The following is a 20,494-nucleotide window of genomic DNA, read 5'->3' as shown; positions in this document are numbered from 1 at the left end:
TTAGTAATTATACCAATTGTGGGATTTAAAATACTTAGTAATCTCTTGTTTAAAATGAATGTAATGAGAAATATGGTTGCCTCTCACTTGAATTTCTTATTCCTTTAAAATGTGTCTTTTCCTCATTGCATTAAAATGTGCAGTTAAGCTTCAATGTTTTCTCAAAGCAAATTACTTTTCAGTTATGTAAGAAAGAAATAAAACATTCTGGTTGTGCAAAGTTTCTTGTCCACAGCATTTATGACATTTGAGAACAAATACTGGGCTGAATGGGACTTCTGGTTTGTATGTTGCACCTTATTTGGTGGCTCAAGATGTCTTTTTGTGACACCACTCATACAAAAGTATCCAAGTGATCTGTCTTTGATAAAGACTGTTGAATAGCAAGTAGGCTACAGGTAATCAGTCAGTAGAGCTGGAGTGAAGACAGAGTGAACTTTCAAGAGCAGTTAAGAGTTCAGGTTATTTTCCTCCTTCCCACTTTAAATACTCCACCTCCTTCACGTGGTCCTCTCTTATCTCAATTTCTCTCCCATTTTGTTTCTTTCTCTCCCACATCTCCTTTGTTACCTAATCTTTGGGGTGGAAAATGAATCTACAAGAGGTATCAGAATTTTTCTTTGTTGTAATCTGTCCAAAAGGTTTTCTGGGTTTTTATTTTTACTTTCACGTTAACTGGAGCTGTCCTTAGAATTCCAATGAGTAAGCTAAAAGAGAGAGAATTAAAGAAAAAAAGAGATTAATATTTTGTTTATTTTTTGTTTTTATTTGTTGATTATGGAAGCATTTAGACATACAGAGTGGAGAGAATAGTACTATGAATTCGTGTGTTGTCATTACCCAGGTTAAACAATCACCACTGTGAATAATTTTTGTTTCATTTACCTTTCTCTATTTTCCCTCTGTTTTTGATCCTGAAGTATTTTAAAGTAAAACCCTGAAATATTATTTCGCCATTTAAGTACATCAACAAAGATTTCAGCAGATAAGGACTTTTGCTTCTGTCGATGATGGTACTCTGAAAAGCGGAAAACAGTCAGTATAATATTCTTCCATATTCTATGATAACCTTTCACACTAAATATATTGCATATAGTTGTGAAAAAACCTTGCTTTGTTCTCAAATACTGACAGTAAGGTTTTCCTACTACTTATCATGCTAGCTGTATTTACTATTTAATGAGAAACCATTTAGAGGACCTGAAATTCTATATTGATAAACTCCCTATAGGATAGAAATGGTTTTCTTGTTTTGTAGTTATAACTATTATAATTTGGGGTCCTAGCAAATGCAATAATGCAGGTGTGAAATGCAGCATGCAGCAGCATGTTTACTCTTCTTTAAGTCCTAATGTCATTAGTAAGATGTTTTAAAATATCCTTCCAAAGAGTTGAACCTCAAGAGGAGAGACAAAAAAACAGGGCAAATGATGTGTTCAGAGACACAGGATCCTATTTGGCGGGCTGTGTAAAGGGTTCATGTTTTACTCCTAAAGGTAGAGGGGAGAAGGCTGTCTTAGAGGAGGGAAGACTAACACTAGTCCTAGGAAAGATGTCACTGTCATGCTTACTCCAGCCACAGTTAGTACAACTAATTCCCAGCTATTGTAGATATAATGACCAACTGCACATAAGAAAACACAGATGAGGTTTTGATCTGTTTTCTTTCTGAGTTATTGACAGCATGTGTTGGTAGGTCAGTAAACTGACCCCTGACCATTGCACTCACTCTAAAGAAAGAGTTATAGCACATGTAACCTCTGGGCTAACACATGTTAATCTCAACCATAACTGCAACAATGCTGGCATTTCTGTGCCTGTTCAGGATCATGTTCATTTCTTTAAGGGCAAGGATTTTATCTCTTTTTGGTACGTTCATCTAATCTTGAGTCCCTGCTGGATGCATATTTTTTACTGGCTACTTCTTAATAAATTCCTTATGTCAAGTTTCTCTTCACTACATATCTCTTCAAAGGATAGTAGGGTGTTTATCCTGTGGCTCTACTTTTCTATTGCCTTTTGCTCATTTGTTTAGTTGGTTATAAGCTTTTATAGAAGATACATTTTCTTGACTATTTTATTTATTCCAAATTCTACTCAAGAGCCTTTTCCATAAATCTGTTAAGATTAGAATTAGAATTAGAATTAGATTAGATAAAGAAGATATTCAACTCTCTTCTCCTTTCCCTAAGGATACCTCTGATGTCCTTGACTCTTTTGCTAAAATATTTCAAATGTGCCTTTGCTTAATAAACTCAACAATGAGAAGTTTTTCAAAATAGTCTATTTCATTATTGAAAGGCTTAATTTATTAGAAAATCATATTTTTTGTATAAAACTGCCTCTCTAGCTTATACCCACTCATTTTTTTTTCACTTGGGAAAACCCTTTAGATATCGGTAGACATTTAAAATATCCCTTAACTCAGGGACGTGTAATACAGGTTAAAACTCCTACTAAGTTTAATTACTGAAAAGGATCTTTTTGTGCAAAGCTACTCTCTTGTCTGACAGATTAAGTAAAATTAAATTTTTTTATACATTAATAAAGTAAAAAAGTAACTAAAACAGAACAGAGGGGAAAAAGAGAAAGAGAGAAAGCTTAAGTTTCATCCTTCTATGCATTTCCATAATGCTACCTGAGTGTATTCATAATTGAAGTTAGATTCACCAATATAAATATTCACATACAAAATAAATGTCTTTGGAAAGTTGAAACATAAAAGTCGATTTAAAATACCAAGAAGTAAAAAAAAATTAGAATGCTGGCTTTGTGTAGAAGATTATTTATTTCTAAAGATAAAGAAGAGTTATACTTTATACAAACTACACATCTGCTATTTCTTGTCTTTCTAGCTTCTGAGATTTTAAAAATTTTTAATATTTTATATCTTTGTCTTTATATTTTCTCATGATACCTTATATAGGGATTGAAACATTGGCATTTAATGCTGTTTTGTAAATGATTACTGATTGATCATTGTCCAGCAACAACAACAAAAATGGTCATATTTAGCAAATCATGACTGCATTATATTTTGATTCTTAATTTAAGAAATATCTATATTTTCAAGGGAGAAAGCTAGACTTAATGAAAAAAGTTTCAAGAGTTCTAAATCTTTAACAAACAGAATGTTGCTCAATTTCAAACTGTTTTGAAAGAGATTGAATGTAGAGAAGTTTAATAAAGTCTAGACTCTTCCGTTTTCTTCTTTTTTTGTAACTAAAGAGGAGAGCTTAAATCACATATTAATATAATAACGTGAGCTCAATCTATCCTTTTCTTTGTAGCTTCTGATGCAATCAGGAAATGATTTAATGTGTTCCTGTCATTAATAATATAACAAGCTGTAACTAGAATGTACTGAACAACAATCAATTCATTTTGTTTTGTTTCAAAATAGGGAAGAGAATGAAAAATAGAGCTCTCCAAATTGCTTAGTAAAATAACTACCCTTTCAAACTAGCAGCTTTCATTAATTCAGTACATTGGCACTGTGGAACTCTGGTGACATTTAGTAGCTCATTACCTTTCTTGAGAAAAAGTGAAAAACAGTGGGGTTACGTTTGTGTTCTTTTTCACTTGGCCAGCAAGCTATTTTTAGTGTAAGTTATCCATAATACAAATGCATATCTTTAATCTTTGTCTACTTTTGCACACTTGTATTGCTTATTTATATACTTCATTTGTAACATTTTCTTGAAATCTTGGCAGATATTTGCTTTCAGGACAAGATTTATCAAATTTATGAACTCAACACTCTATCCTCTGTTAAGGTAAAACCTAGGAGGAAAGACAATTCATACTGGGTGAGAGTGATTAATGTGTTAACAAGATTTAGTGACCATTTATCTATCTTTACTGTGTCTCTAGTCAGAGTTATAAACTAGCATAAGATAGATTTAGTGACTATTTCTCTTTTTCAACTTGACTGTGTTTGTCATGAAAATTCTTTTATCCTAAGGGAGGCTATGCCTTTTCATTACAACATGCAGTACAGAGTGTTTAATAATATTTCATAGAATAAATAATAAAATATCTTTGGTAAATAAGTGATGAAAGTACTTTATACATATATTTGGTTTATAAAGAAACTGGGGCCTAGAAGGAGGAAGAGTGAAAGAATTTATCCTTAGAGTTCATCCTTTGAAAACATCACTTACGGTGTCTGGCAATCTGTTCAATTATTTCTCAGCCAGTACAAGCGTGTCTTCTACAGTGAAGACAATAAGTGATTGAACAGTTCTATTTAACAATAGTCCTCTTAAGTTACTTCCTGACAGACTGGAGCTATGAATAATTAGTTGAATTTTTCAGTACATCACAACATGATTACTCCTTAGCGATAGTGATTCACATATTATTCCCTCACATACATATCTTAAAGGAAATACTAAGGAGAATGCGTTTTTTAAACTTTATTTTACAGTTTCAACTCACACACAACTTGGAAAATTTAAATTAATGGTACCATATCTAACATAAAACCTCTAACAAATGCAGAAAATATTCTACTTTTATATCTAGGGAGAATCTTCGTATATCATTTTTTTAAAAATATATTTCAGAAGCTGCCTCAATGTGTGTGTTTGTGTTTGTGTGTGTGTGTGTGTGTTTAAATACAAGAGGACTTCAAAAAGTTCATGGAAACTGAAATTAAAAGATAAAAATAAAAAAATATAACTTTACTTCTCAACATAAGCTCCATCAAGTTCAAGATGCTTTTTGTAGTGATGATATCAGTCATTTATTCCATTCCTAAAGAGCTGAGGGTCCTGAGAATTCTATGTGTCAATGGACTCCTTTTTACATTATTAACAGAGCAAAATGGGTGCCCATTGAAAGTTGTTTTCATATTAGAAAACAAAAATAACTCAGAAGGAGCCAACTCAGGACTGTAAGGTGAATGCCTAATGATTTCCCCTTAAAACTCTCTCAAAATTGCCCTTGTTTGATGAGAGAAATGAGCATGTGCATTGTGGTGATGGAGAGGGACTCCCAGCAAAGCTTTCTAGGGCATTTTTCTGCTAAAGCTTTGGCTAATTCCAAACACTTATAACAAGTAGATGTTACTGTTCTTTGGTCGTTCATAAAGTCAACAAACAAAATGCCTTGAGCATCACAGAAAACTATTGCCATGACCTTTGTTTTTGACTGGTCTGCTTTTGCTTTGACTGCACCACTTCCATCTCTTGTTAGTCATCGCCTTGATTGTGCTTTGTCTTCAGGATCATATTGGCAAAGCCATGTTTCATCTACTGTTACAATTCTTCAAAGAACTACTTCAGGATCTTGATCCCATTTGTTTATTTTTTTAAATTTAAATTCAGCGGGGTACATGTGTATATTTTTTACATGTATATATTGTTTTATAGTGGGGATTGGGCTTCTAGTGTACCCATCACCCAAATATTGATGGGTACACTATTCTATTATTTCCATGGATCCAATGGATCCATGTGTATCCGTTGTTTAGCTCCCACTTATAAGTAAGGACATGTGGCATTTGATTTTCTGTTTCTGAGTTAGTTTACTTAGGATAATGGAGTCCAGCTCTATCCTTACTGCTGCAAAGAACGTGATTTCATTCTTTATAATGGCTGCATAGTATTCCATGGTGTTTATATACCACATTTTCTTTATCCACTTATCTGTTGATCGACACTTAGGTTGGTTCCATGACTTTGCTATTGCGAATAGTGCTGTGATAAACATATAAATGTATGTATATTTTTAATATAATGATTTCCTTCGAGTTGATATAAAAATAGAAAATTGGATTTAAACTAAAATGCTTCTTCACAACAAGATAAATAATCAACAGAGTAAATAAACAACATGCATAATGGGAGAAAATATTTGCAAATTATCCTTCTGATGAAGGATCAATATCCAGAGTCTACAAGGAACTCAACTCAACAAGAAACAAACAACTCCATTAAAAACTGGGCAAGGCATTGAACAGGCATCTCAAAAGAAGAGATATAAGTAGCCAACAAACACATGAAAAAATGCTCACCATCACTAATCATCAGAGCAATGCAAATTAAAACTTCACTGAGATATCATCTTACATCGTTCAGAACAGCTATTGTTAAAAGTCAAAAAACAACGCATGTTGGTGTGGATGCAGAGAAAAGGGAATGCTTATGTGCTATTGGTGGGAATATAAATTAGTTCAACCTCTATGGAAAACAGTCTAGAGATATCTCAAAGAACTAAAAAGAGAATTACCATTTGACCCAGCAATCCCACTATTGGGTGTCCACTTCTTTAAAATTTCCATTGAAAACTCTGGTCTTGTCTGCAGCTGGTCTGGGTGCAAAGATTTTGGCATCCATCAAGTGGAGTTCATGCAACTTTAATTTTTTTAGTCAGAACTGTGTAAGCTGATCCAATTGAGATGTCTATGGTGATGGCGATTGTTTCTGCTGTTAACACTGGTCCTTTTCAATTAGGGCACAGCCAAAATTAATTTTTTTCCTCACAAATTGATGTGGGTGGTCTGTAGCTGTAGTCATCCTCTTCAACACTATCTCATCGCTTCCTAAAAATGAGTTATTCATTTGTAAACTGCTGATTTCTTTGGGGGCATTGTCCCAATAATCTTCTTGTAAAGCATCAGGGATTTCACCATTCTTTCACTTAAGATTCATCATCAATATGCTGTTTGTTCTTGCTTCAATTTTAGCAGAATTCCTGTTGCCCTGATAGAAGCTGTTTTCACACTGATGTCTTTTTCTTCTTAGTGCTTCAAACTAGATCCTGTTCAGAAATGTGATAACAATAACTTGTACAAGTTATTTTGGTGCAAAAAATTGAAATTTATGCACTTTTTTTTTGTTTTTGTTTTTATGAGACGGAGTGTTGCTCTTTTTGCCCAGGCTGGAGTGCAATGGCACGATCTTGGATCACCACAACCTCTGCTTCCTGGGTTCAAGCGATTCTCCTGCCTCAGCCTCCAGAATAGCTGGGATTATAGGCGCGCGCCACCATGCCCAGCTAATTTTGTATTTTTAGTAGAGACGGGGTTTCTCTATGTTGTTCAGGCTGGTCTCGAACTCCCGACCTCAGGTGATCTGGCCGCCGCGGCTTCCCAAAGTGCTGGGATTACAGACATGAGCCACAGCGCCTGGTCCCTGGGTTTTTTTTGTTTTGTTTTTTTTTTGTTTTTTTTTTTTGTTTTTTTTGAGATGGAGTCTTGCTCTGTCACGCAGGCTGGAATGCAGTGGCGCAATCTCAGCTCACTGCAACCTCCGCCTCCCAGGTTCAAGCGATTCTCCTGCCTCAGCCCTCCAAGTAGCTGGGAATACAGAAGCATGCCACCATGCCTGGCTAATTTTTTGTATTTTTAGTAAAGATGGGGTTTCACCGTGTTAGCCAGGATGGTCTCGATCTTCTGACCTCGTGATCTGCTCACCACGACTTCCCAAAGTGCTGGGATTACAGGTGTGAGCCACTGCACCCAGCCTGTTTTTTTGTAATACACATTTTCCGTGAACTTTTTGAAGACCCCCTCATATATCAGCTTTATGGCAGCATAGTAAAAATGCTTTTAAATGTATTTGCAAATGTTACAACAATGGGAGAGATTTTCATAGACTTTCTGTTCCTAGCTGAGTAGGGATGTAGGTAGAAAGGATGGCCTTAAAATTTCAAAGCTTTTAATATTATTGTTTAAAACTAGGTCAATTATTAACTTATGCTAAACAAAGCAAGATTAATGAAACTGAAAAATTCCTTGAAGATATTAATAAAGTATTTTTATTGTATTGTTTTGTTTCAACTCCACTCTTCTTAACTTTCCAAGAGATTTTCAGGAAAATGTTTTTCTTTTCTGTATAATGCATATTAGTAGCTTATAAATTCTCTACCAGTATTTAAATGGAGTACACATATTCTGGATATTAAGCTTAAAAATAATATTTTCAATAACTTGTGTGTGGTCAAATGAATATTCACATGACAAAAATGTCTCTACTCTTTCATTTCAGTTGCATCTTTTCAACAAAGTTGACTCTCTCCCTACAAAGGAAAGTTTGTATCAGCTATTGAGAAGGTAATATATTCTCTATGATATTTTCTAGTATTTTCAACTATTGATGTCAGTAATATGCATATATTATATGCTTCTTAAAATATGGCTCTGATTATATTATAAATTTTCAGAATTTGAATTGCTAGGTTAATAATATGCAAGCTATTCTTCAAACAAGTCGAATAATTTACATTGCCAGCAGTAAAGGTGGAGCATGCCTGTTTGCCCACAGTCTGATTAACACTGGTTAATATTCATTTAAGCCACTTTTGCAATTGGCAGATTAGAAAGGTATTTATTTCAGAAATTATATTTTGAGCTTATTTACATTAATAAATTGCTCCTTTATGGTATTTTTCTATTTTTTTCTCTTGAAAATCTATTTCTTATTGACTTGGAATTTATACACATACACATACTTTTTTTTAATTTTTTTTTTTTGAGATGGAGTCTTGCTCTGTCACCCAGGCTGGAGCACAGTGGCACAATCTCAACTCACTGCAACCTCTGTCTCCTGGATTCAACAGATTCTCCTGCCTCAGCCTTCCAAGTAGCTGGGATTACAGGAACATGCCACCATGCCTGGCTAATTTATTTTTAGTAGAGATGGTGTTTTGCCATGTTGGTCAGGCTGGCCTCAAACTCCAGACCTCAAGTGATCTGCCCGCCTTGGCCTCCCAAAGTGCTGGAATTACAGGTGTGAGCCACTGCGCCCAGCCACACAAACAATTTTTGATTGCTTTTTAATTTGATGGTGTTATTAAAACTGTATACTATTTAGAGATCTTGACAGCCACCCCCAAATTTATCTTCATGTTCTCTTTCAGAAGCTGAAAAATTACTTACAAATAAAGTCACAGGAACTGGTATATCTCTACAGATTCCTCATGAAACATTCAGACATATCTGTTTATGAGATACACAGAAGTAAAGAGAATCATTACACTAATGTTTAAGTAAGCTTTTATGGAAGAATAATATACATATATTGTGCACAAGTCATTAGTGCACAAATTCATAAATTTTTCAAAAGTAAACTATCATCCAGGTTAAGAAAAAGTATATCTCACATTTTTAGAACCTTAAAAGCCCCTTTCGTGCATTTTCCAGTCACTACTTCCATAAGGAGTCATCACTGTGGGGTTATAGTGTCAGAAACTGATTTCCCTTTAGCTTTACATAAGTTAAATAATAAAGTGGGTAATCTTTCGAGTCAGGTGTTTTTCATTTTACGCTATATGTATGAGATCCATCTTGTTCATTGATTGTTATGTGTAGTTAAAATTCTTTTATTTTTATTGCTATAAAGCATTCCTGTAGATTACTATAACACATTTATATATCTCCTATGCAGATTAGAGATAATTGGTAGGTCTCAGTATTGGCTTTGCAAACAGAACTCTTAGGAACATTGTTGTATATGTTTTGTGGTAAGGATATGCGTGGGTTTGAGTTTTATATATACTTAGGAATTAAGCTGTGGAGTCAAAGCATTCATGTATATGTTTGGCATTAATAGCTACTGCCAAATCGTTTTCCAAAATGGTTGTATCAGTTTACAGTCCCTGATATGAGAGACCCAGTTTCTCCACATCTTTCAAATTACTTGATGTATTCATTTGCAGTTGTTGTGTAACACATTACTGCAAATTTAGTGGTTTAAAACAATATATGTTTGTTATTTTACAGTTTCTATAGGTCAGAAGTTAGAGAATGGCTTAATTATATTCTTTTCTTAGGGACTCACAGGCTGAAATTAAGGTGTTGGACAGGCTGTGTTCTCATCTAGGGGCTTGACTAGGAATGGATTCTTTTCCAAGCTGTTCATATTTTTGGCAGAGCTAATTTCTTTGTAGTTGTCTAATTCTTGACAGCTTGCTTCTTCAAAACCATCAATGGAGAGAGTTTTTGCTCTTCTAGACCTTTTTCAAAAGGCTCACCTGATTAGATCATATCCATACAGAATTATCAACATGGTGAAACTCTGTCTCTACTAAAAATACAAAAAAATTGCCCAGGCGTGGTGGCGCATGCCTGTAATCCCAGCTACTCGGGAGGCTGAGGCAGGAGAATCACTTGAACCTGAGAGGTGGAGGTTGCAGTGAGCTAAGAACATGCCATTGCACTCCAGCCTGGATGACAAGAGTGAAATTCCATCTCAAAAAAAAAAAAGTTAGTTTTGGGGGTACATGTGAAGGTTCGTTGCACAGGGAACATGTGTTTTAGGATTTGTTGTACATATTATTTCATGACCCAGGTATTAAGCTCAGTACCAACAGTCATCTTTTCTGCTCCCATCCCTCCTCCCACCCTCTCTGATCAAGTAGACCCCGGCGTCTGTTGTTTCCTTTGTGTTCATAAGCTCTTGTCATTTAGCCCCCATTTATAAGTGAGAAGAGCTGGCATCTGGATTTCTGTTCCTGCGTTAGTTTGCTAAGGATAATAGCTCCATCCACGTTCCCACAAAATATACAATCTCATTTTTTATGGCTGCATAGTATTCCATGGTGTATATATACCACTTTTTCTTTATCTAATCTGTCATTGATGGGCATTTAGGTGATTCTATGTCTTTGCTGTTGTGAATAGTGCCGCAATGAACATTCACATGCATGTACTTTTATGGTAGAATGGTTTGTATTCATCTGGGTATTTACCCAGTAGTAGGATTGCTGGGTCAAATGGTAGTTCTGCTTTTAGCTCTTTGAAGAATCACCATACTGCTTTCCATAATGATTCAACTAATTTACACTCCTACTAATAATGTGTAAGTGTTCCCTTTTCTCCACAACCTTGCTGGCATCTGTTATTTTTTTGACTTTTTATTAATATCCATTCTGACTGCTGTGAGATTGTGTCTCATTGTGGTTTTGATTTGCATTTCCCTAATGATCAGTGATATGGAGCTTTTTTTCATATGCTTGTTGGCCGCATGTATATCTTCTTTTGAGAAGTGTCTGTTCATGTCCTTTGATCACATTTTAATGGGGTTATTTTTCTCTCGTAAATTTGTTTAAGTTCCTTATAGATGCTGGATATTAGACCTTTGTTGTACGCATAGTTTGCAAGTATTTTCTCCCATTCTGTAAGTTGTCTGTTTACACTGTTGATGTTTCTTTTGCTATGCAGAGGCTCTTAAGTTTAATTATATCCCATTTGTCACTTTTTGTTTTTGTTGTGATTAATTTTGGTGTCTTTGTCATAAAATCTTTGCCTGTTTCTACGTCCAGGATGGTAGTGCCTAGGTTATCTTCCAGGATTTTTATAGTTTTGGATTTTACGTTTATGTCTTTAAAATCCATCTTGAGTTGATTTTTGTACATGGTAAAAGGAAGGGATTCAGTTTCAGTCTTCCATATATGGCTAGCCAGTTATCTCAGCACCATTTATTGAACAGGGAGTCTTTTACCATTGCTTGTTTTTGTCAGCTTTGTCAAAGATCAGATGGTAGATGTGTGGCCTTATTTCTGGGCTGTCTATTCTTTTCCATTGGTTTATGTGCCTGTTTTTTACCAGTACCTTGGGGTTTTGGTTACAGCAGCCTTGTAGTATAGCTTGAAGTCAGGTAACAAGATGCCTTCAGCTTTTCTCTTTTTGCTTAGGATTGCCTCAGCTATTTGGGCTCTTTTATGTTCCATGTGAATTTCAAAACAGTTTTTCCTAGTTCTTTGAAGGATGTCATTGGTCGTTTGGTAGGAATAGCATTGAATCTGTAATTACTTTGGGAAGTATAGTCATTTTAGTCATATTGATTCTTCCTATCCATGAGCTTGGGATGTTTTTCCATTTGTTTGTGTCTTCTCTGTTAAGAGGGAAATTTATAGCACTAAATGCCCATATCACATGTTAGGAAGATCTTAAATTAACAACTTAACTTCACAGCTGAAAGAATTAGAGAAGCATGAACAAATCTACCCCAAAGCTAGCAGAACTAAAGAATATAGAGACATGAAAAACCATTCAAAAGATCAACAAAACCAGGACTTGGTTTTTTTTTTTTAAAAAAAAATACAATAGATAGGCCAGTAGCTAGATTAATAAAGAAGAAAAGAGAGAAGATCCAAATAAACACAATCAGAAAAGGCAAAGGCAATGTTACTACCAACCGCACAGAAATAAAAACAACTATCAGAAACTACTCTGAACACCTCTACACACATAAACTAGAAAACCTAGAAGATATGGTTAAATTCCTGGACACATACACCCTCCTGAGACTGAGCAAGGAAGAAATTGATTCTCCGAACAGAGCAATAACAAGCTCCAAAATTGAATCAGTAATAAATAGCCTACCAACCAAAAAAAGCCTGGGACCTAATGGATTCACAGCCAAATTATACAAGATGTACAGAGAAGGGATGGTAGCATTCCTACAGAAACTATTCCAAAAAATTGAGGAGGAGGGACTCCTCCCCAACTCATTCTATGAGGCCAACATCTACTTGATACCAAAATCTGACAGAGACACACACAAAAAAGAAAAGTTCAGGCCATTATCCTTGATGAACATCAGTGAAAAAATCCTCAACAAAATATTGGCAAACTGAATCCAGCAGCACATCAAAAAGCTAATCCACCATCATCAAGTAGTCTTCACCCTTGGGATGCAAGTTTGGTTCAATACATGCAAATCAATAAATGTGATTCATCACATAAATAGAATTAAAGACAAAAACCACATGATTATCCCAGTAAACACAGAAAAGTCTTTTGATAAAATTCAACACCCTTCATGTTAAAAACTCTCAATAAAATAGGTATTGAAGGAACATAACTCACAATAATAAGAGCCATCTATGACAAACCCACAGCCAACATTATACTGAATGGGCAAAAGCTGGAAGCATTCCCCCTTGAAAACCAACAGAAGACAAGGATGCCCTCTCTCACCATTTCTATTCAATATAGTATTGGCAGTCTTAGCCAGAGCAATCAGGCAAGAGAAAGAAATAAAGGACATCCAAACAGGAAGAGAGGAAGTCAAGCTATCTCTATTTGCAGACAGGATTCTTATCTAGAAAACCCTACAGTCTCGGCCCAAAAGCTCCTCGAGCTGATAAACAACTTTGGCAAAGTTGAAAGATACAAAGCCAATATACAAAAATCACTATCATTCCTATACACCAACAACAGCCAAATCAAGAGCCAAATCAGAAAGGCGATCCCATTCACAATTGCCACAAAAGGAAGAAAATACCTGGGAACACAACTAACTAGGGAGGTAAAAGATATTTGCAATGAGAATTACAAAACACTGCTCAAAGAAATCAGAATAATCTTTTCTATTAACTTAAAGTAAACAGATTAGAGACCTTAATTATCTATGCACAATCCATTCACTTTTGTCATATTGTATTGGAACCAATTTACAGATGCTGCCCATACTTTAAGGTTGGGGATTACACAAAGTCCATAGATAGAAAGATGCTGAACTCATGGATCTTAGAATTCTGCCTTCCACACTTAGTTTTGTTTACTTTTTAATTTTAGCCATTTTGGTGACATTGACTTTTGGTTTTAATTTCCATTTCCCCGATGTCATGAAGTGGAGCACATTTTCATATTTCACGGCCCATTTATATATCCTCTTTTGTCAAATGTCTGTTAAAGTCTTTTGCCCGTTCATCTACAGGTTTGATTCTATTGCTTATGGACTGAGAGGATTTCTTTACTGTTTCAGTGGCATGGTATAGTTAATAATAATACTTAATTTTAATGTAGTTTTTCTTATAATTTATTCTTTATGCTTAGTATGTTTTGTAGCTTATTTAATTGATAAATTTTTGCCTAACCCAAAGTCATGAATTTTGTCTCCTATGTTTTCTTCTAAAAGCTCTCCCTTTTACTTTCCATAATTCATATTAAACAATCTAGAATTGATTTTACAATATTGTGTTAAGAGTTACTTTTACTATGTAGATATCCTCTTATGTGTGTGCAGAATCAGTAAATGGCACCAGAGGAATCAGGGTTGTAGTGTGTCAACTCACTTTTTTGTTTTTCTGCCTTCTGATACCTACACTCCTGTCATCCTCAAAGCTTTTGCAGCTCTGTAATACCTTTAAACAGATAATTTTTGAATTTTATTTTGCTTTTGTAACTGTTCTAGTGGGAGCCATGTCTTTTTGTTTTATTATAAATTCATAATATTTTACATATTTATAAAGTACATGTTGTTTTGTTACATGCATAAAATATGTAATTATGAAGTCAGGGTATTTGAGGTGTACATCATTTTGAGTTATTTCTCATCTCTGTGTGTTAAGAAAAATTCAAGTTCTCTCTTCTAGCTAGTTTAAAATATACAATACATTGTTATTAACTATAGTCACTCACTTTGCTGTTGAATGATAGAACTTATACCTTTCATTTAACTGTTTGTTTGTATGTGTTAACCTATCTGTCTTCATCCCATCCAACCACACTTCCCAGCATATGGTATCTATCATTCAACTCTGTATTTTTGTGAAATCAACTTTTTTAAACTCATAAAAATGACTGAGAATATGTGATAGTTTTCTTTCTATGACTTGATTATTTCACTTAACATAATAACCCCAGTTTCATTCATGTTGCTGCAAATAACATTAGTTTTTAAATGGCTGAATAGTATTGCATTATGTATATGTACCACATTTTCTTTATCCATTCATCCACTGATGGACATTTAGGTTGATCCCATGTCTTTGCTATTGTGAATAGTGTTGCAATAAACATGCCAGTGCAGGAATCCCTTTGATGTATTGATTTATTTTCCTTTGAATAGATAACCAGTAGTGTGATTGCTGGAGCTATGGTAGTTGTAATTTTAGTTCTTTGATAAATCTCCATACCGTTTTCCATAGTGGTTGTACTAACTTAGATTCCCACCAACAGTTTATAAGAGTTTTCTCCACATCAGCACCAGTATGTTATATATTTTTTTGGCTTTTTAATAATAGGCATTCTGACTGAGGTAAGATAATACTTCATTGTGGTTTTGATTTGTGTTTCCCTGATGATTAGTATGTTGAGCATTTGTTCATATACTTGTTGGCTATTTGTATGTCTTCTTTTAAGAAATGTCTATTCATGTCCTTTGTCCACTTAAAAATTGTTTGCTGTTGTTTGAGTTCCCTGCATATTCTAGATATTAGTCCTTTGTTGGTTGAATAATTTGCAAACGTTTTGTTCCATTCAACAGATTAGTACGTCACTGTTAATGTTTTTTTTTCTTGCTATAGAGAAGTTCTTTAGTCAATATAGTCTTCTTTATCTATTTATGTGGTAGTTTGTTATGCTTTTGAGGTCTTAGCTGTAAATTTTTTTTGCATAGACCAATGTCCTGAAGTGTTTTCATTATAATTTCTTCTAGAATTTTTACACATTCAGGTCTTACATTTGAGTCATTAATGTATCTAGAGTTGATTTTTGTATGTTGATGATAGGAGTCCAGTTTCATTCTTCTGCATATTGCAATACAACTTTCCCAGGACAATTTAGTTAAAAAGGTGTATTTTCCCTAGTATATATTCTTGGTGCCTTTGTCAAAAATCAGTTGGCTGTAAATATGTGATTTTATTTCTGGGTTCTATATTCTGTTTCATTGGTTCTATATTCTGTGTCCATTATTATACTAATACTATGCTGTTTTGGTTGCTATCACTTTGTAATATATTTTGAAGTCAAGTAGTGTGATACCTTCAGCTTTGTTCTTTTTGCTTAGGATTGTTCTGGCCTTTGGGCTCCTTTTTTGTTCCATATGAATTATAGGATTATTTTTTACATTTTGGGGAAAATGACATTGGTATTTTGATAAAATTGCATTGTAGCTGTATACTGCTTGAAGCAGTATGATCATTTTAATAATATTAATTCTTCTGATTCATGAGCATGGGATAGCTTTCCATTTGTTTGTGTCCTCTTCAGTGTTTTTCATGAGTATTTTGTAGTTTTCCTTATAGAGATCTTTCACCTTGGTTAAATTTATTCCTAGGTTTTTTTTTTCTTACCTATTGTAAGTGGGATTGCCTTGTTGATTTTTTTGTCTGTTTTATTATTGTGTATAGATATGCTACTAATTATTGTATATTGATTGTAAGTGTTCTGCAGCTTTATTAAATTTGTTGCAAATAGAGATGATTTGACTTCCTTTGTTCCAGTTTGCATGGTTTTTTTCTTTTTCTTGCCTAATTGTTTTAGCTAAGACTTTTAGTACTATATTGAATGGGGATGGTTAAAATGGGCATCCTTGTCTTGTTCCAGTAATTAGGGTAAATGATTTCAACTTTTCCTTATTCAGTTTAATGTTGACTGTGGGTTTGTCATACATAACCTTTATTATTTCGAGATCTGTTATTTCTATGCCTAGTTTGTTGAGAGTTGTTATCATGAAAGATATTGAAGTTTATCAAATGCTTTTGCTGTGCCTATTGAGATAATCATATGGTTTTTTTCTTTCATTCTGCTGATGTGCCATGCCACATTTATTGATATGTGTATGTTAAACTATTGTTGCATTCCTCACATAAATCTCACTTGATTATGATGTATTATCTTTTTGATGTGTTGGTGAATTTGGTTTGCTAGTATACTGTTGAGGATTTTTGCATCTATGTTTATCAGGGATATTGGCCTGTAGTTTTTGTTGTTGTTGTTGCTGTGTCCTTCTCTGGTTTTGGTATGAAGGTAATATTGGCTTCATAGAATTAATTAGGAAGAGTTCCCTCCTCTTTAATATTTTGGAATAGTTTGAGGATGATTGGTGTTTATATGTATATTAGAAAAGGCAGTGAATCTATCTGGTCCCGGGCTTTTCTTTGTTGGGAGATTTTTAAATTACTATTTCAATACTACTAATTATTGGTCTGTTCAGGTTTTCTATTTATTCCTGATTCAATCTTGGTAGGTTGTATGCATCCAGGAATTTATGTATTTCCTCTAGGTTTTCTAATTTGTTAGCATTTAGTTGTTCCTAATTGTCTCTGATGAGCTGTTGTATTTCTGTAGTATTAATGTCTCATTTTTGATCTCTTTGTCTTCTCTCTTATTTTCTTGGTTAGTGGCTTATAAGGTTTGTTTATCGCTTAAATAACCAACTTTGTATTTCATTGATTTTTTATTCCTTATTTTTGTATAATTTTAATCTGATTTTTATTATTTCTTTATCCTGCTAATTTTTGGTTTGGTATGTTCTTGCTTTTTTAGTTCTTTGAGTGGCAATGTTAGATTGTTTATTTTACCTCTCTCCGTTCTTTGGATGTAGGTGTTTATTGCTATAAATTTCTTATATTACAGCTTTTACTGTATCCCACAGGTGTTGGTATGTTGTATTTCTATTTTCACTTGTTTCAGGAAATTTTTGATTTCCATTTTAAATTCCTCATGACCCAATTGTCATTCAGGATCATGTTTAATTTCCGTGTAGTTGTATAGTTTCCAGTGTTCCTCTTAGTATTGATTTCTAGTTTTATTGCATTGTGATCTGAGAAGATATTTAATATGATTTCTATTTTTAAAAAATACTTTTTAAAAAAATTATTTAAAAAATAAAGATAGACTTGTGTGGCCTGTCATATTATCTATCTTGAATAATGTTATATGTGCTGATGAGAATGATGTGTATTCTGCAGTAGGATAAAATGTTTTGTAAATGTCTATTAGGTCCATTTGGTCTAAAGTACAGTTTTAATCCAATGTTTTTTTGATTTTGTATCTAAATGTTCTATCTAATGCATAGAATGAGGGTATTGGAGTCTATCTCTCTTTTTAGATCTAGTAATATTTTCTTATGCATCTGAGTGCTCCAGGGTTTCTTGCATATATATTTAGAATTGCTATTTTATTTTGCTGGATTTATCACTTCATCATTTTATAATGACCTTCCTTATTTTTTTTTTATTTTTTTCTGTTTTTGGCTTAAAGTTTGTTCCATATAAGTATAGCTTCTCTTGCTCACTTTGCTTTTCTTTTGCATAAAATACCTTTTTTCATCCTTTTACTTTGAGTTTATATGTGTATTTACAGAGAAAGTGCATTTCTTATAGGCACCATATAGTGGGATTAGTTGGATTATGTTTTCTTATCCATTCAGCCTGTATATCTTTTAAGTGGAGAATATAATCCATTTACATTTAAGGTAATTATTAATATGTGAGGTTTTCTCCCAGTCATACTGTTAATTAATTTTGGTTGTTTTGTATTTTTTTTTTTGTTTTTTTCTCTTATTATTTGTCATTTTGTATTGGTAATGACCTGTAGTTGTATCGGTAATGACCTGTAGTTGTGTCATTTATGTCTCTTTCTCATTTGTGTGTTTCCTTTACTATTGAGTTTTATACTTGTGTGTGTTTTTATGTTGGCAAATGTTATCCTTTAGCTTCCAGATTTAAGCCTCTCTTGTGCATTTCTTTTAGGACTGGTCTAGTGGTGATGAATTTTCTGAGCATTTGTTTGTCTGGAAAAGACTTTATCTTTCACTTATGAAAGATAACTTTGCTGGATGTAGTATAATTGATCAGCAGTTTTTTTTTTCTTTCAGCACAGTAAATATGTCATTTCATTTTCTCCTGTCCTGTAAGGTTTCTGCTGAGAAATCTACTGTTAGTCTGAAGGAGGTTCCTTTATGGATGATATTTTTCTCTTTCTGTTTTTACAGTTCTTTCTTTCTTATTAACTTTAAATATTTTGACTGTAATGTGAAGTGGAGGCCTTTTACATTATATCTGTTTGGGGACTGTTGCCCCTTCTGTATCTGGGTGTCTTAATCTCTTGCCAGACTTGGGAAGTTTCATCTATTATTTTATTAAATAGGTTTTATAATTATTATGTGCTCTCTTTTCCTTCTGAGATACCGATAATTCATACATTTGGTCACTTCATGATGTTCCATATATCACAAAAGTTTTATTCATTCTTTTTTTCTCATTTATTTATTATTATTATTATTATTGCTGATACAGAAACTCACTCTGTCACCCAGGTGGAAGTGTAGTGGCATGATCATTGCTCACTGTAGCCTTGACCTTCTGGGCTCAAGTGATCCTCCTGCCTCAGCCTTCTGAGTACCTGGGACTACAGTCATGTGCCACCATGTCTGTATAACTTAATTTTTTTTTTTTTTTTTTTTTTTGTAGAGACAGAATCTTACTGTTTTTCCCAGGCTATCCTCCAACTCCTGAGCTCAAGCAATCCTTTCTCTTCAGCCTCCCACAGTGCTAGGATTATAGGCATGAGCCACCATGCCTGTCCTCCTTATTGTTGGCTAACTGGATTATTTCAAAAGATTTGTCTTCAGGTTTTGAGATTCTTTCTCTGCTTTATCCAGTCTATTGTTGAAACTTTTGAATGCATTTTACATTTCCTTCAGTGAATTCTTCAGTTCCAGAAATTTTTTGTTTTTATTTTATGATATCTATCTCTTTGTTAAATTTCTCATCACATCCTGAATTGTTTTTCTGACTTCTATTGCATCTGGTACATCAGTCACTTCTTTCAACATTTTGAGTTTGCTTTCATAGGAGAGGACTTTTTCCTAAAGATCTATCTGTGATGTTGGTTGGGTGGGTCCCTTTGCCTTTGATTTTTGTTATGTGCAGTAATGTAGTCTCTGTACAATTTCTTTGGCTGTAAAAAGTGTCAGTGGTATCTGAGATTTCCTCAGTGGCTTAGAGTGCAGTTATTAGTGGAGGCTGTGGTGAAGTTTTGTGGGAATTAGGATGCTAGGTAGGCCAGAGTTCAGGTTTCAGTAGTTGCAGCAGTGAGCTGTCTTTTGGGCTCAGGGTGGTTTACACTGACACTAGTGTTATCGTACCCAAGTTGGTTGATTCTTGAATCTCCAAGTGGCTTACTCTGATGCTTGGTAGTGGCAGCCATAACCTTTGCAGTTTGGTGGGTTATTGCGCCCCTGTTCAGATGGTGTGGTGTGGGTGATCACAGTGGAAGTGGCAGGATGACCCTTTTGGTTCTGAGCAGTGCTGCTGTTGGCAGTGGCTACAGTGGGTTTTGGGCAGCCAGTCTCCAGGCCTGCAGGTAGCATGTGCAGGTAGATGACTGTTGTGGTAGTAGTGGCTGAGTGGATAGGCCCAACCTCAGTTTCTCAGGAGGAGTGTTCAGATGCCAACAATGATTGACTTGGCTGGGCAATCACCTGGCTTCTGGACTGTGCACACTGGCATAAGTGGGGAGGGGGCAAAGTTGGGCTTTGTTGGCTTGTCTTCAGGCATGTGATGGTGTGTGTAGCTGCTGGCTGTGGTAGGAAGAAGTCGGGTAATCCCTAGGCCATCAGTGAAATTCTCAGGTTGATGGAAATAGCAGCTGTGCAGTGCCCTTCCCTGGGGCAGTGCCCACTTCAGTGACAGAAGTGTAGGCTGGTAGGTGAGGAGTATGCATACCACTTATACCTCATCTGAGGGTGTGGCAGTCACAGTCTGTCATGCCTAAGCCCTGGAGTTAATAGTCAGCTCTTCTCTTGCACCT

At 34.6% G+C, this 20,494-nt stretch overlaps 1 long non-coding RNA gene across 1 annotated transcript in view; it reads right to left on the bottom strand.

Annotated features, from left to right (window-relative positions):
* Positions 1-217: 217 nt before the first annotated feature.
* The window catches only part of LOC134758261 (uncharacterized), a 35,490-nt gene continuing 15,213 nt past the window's right edge, over positions 218-20,494 (bottom strand). The window contains exon 2 of the long non-coding RNA XR_010133249.1: positions 218-707. This is a non-coding gene — a long non-coding RNA (uncharacterized lncRNA). The remainder of the gene's footprint in view (positions 708-20,494) is intronic.

The sequence above is a fragment of the Gorilla gorilla genome, chromosome 3, assembly GCF_029281585.2.
Source record: "Gorilla gorilla gorilla isolate KB3781 chromosome 3, NHGRI_mGorGor1-v2.1_pri, whole genome shotgun sequence".
Classification (NCBI taxonomy): domain Eukaryota; kingdom Metazoa; phylum Chordata; class Mammalia; order Primates; family Hominidae; genus Gorilla; species Gorilla gorilla.
This window is presented reverse-complemented; position numbering and strand designations above follow the sequence as displayed.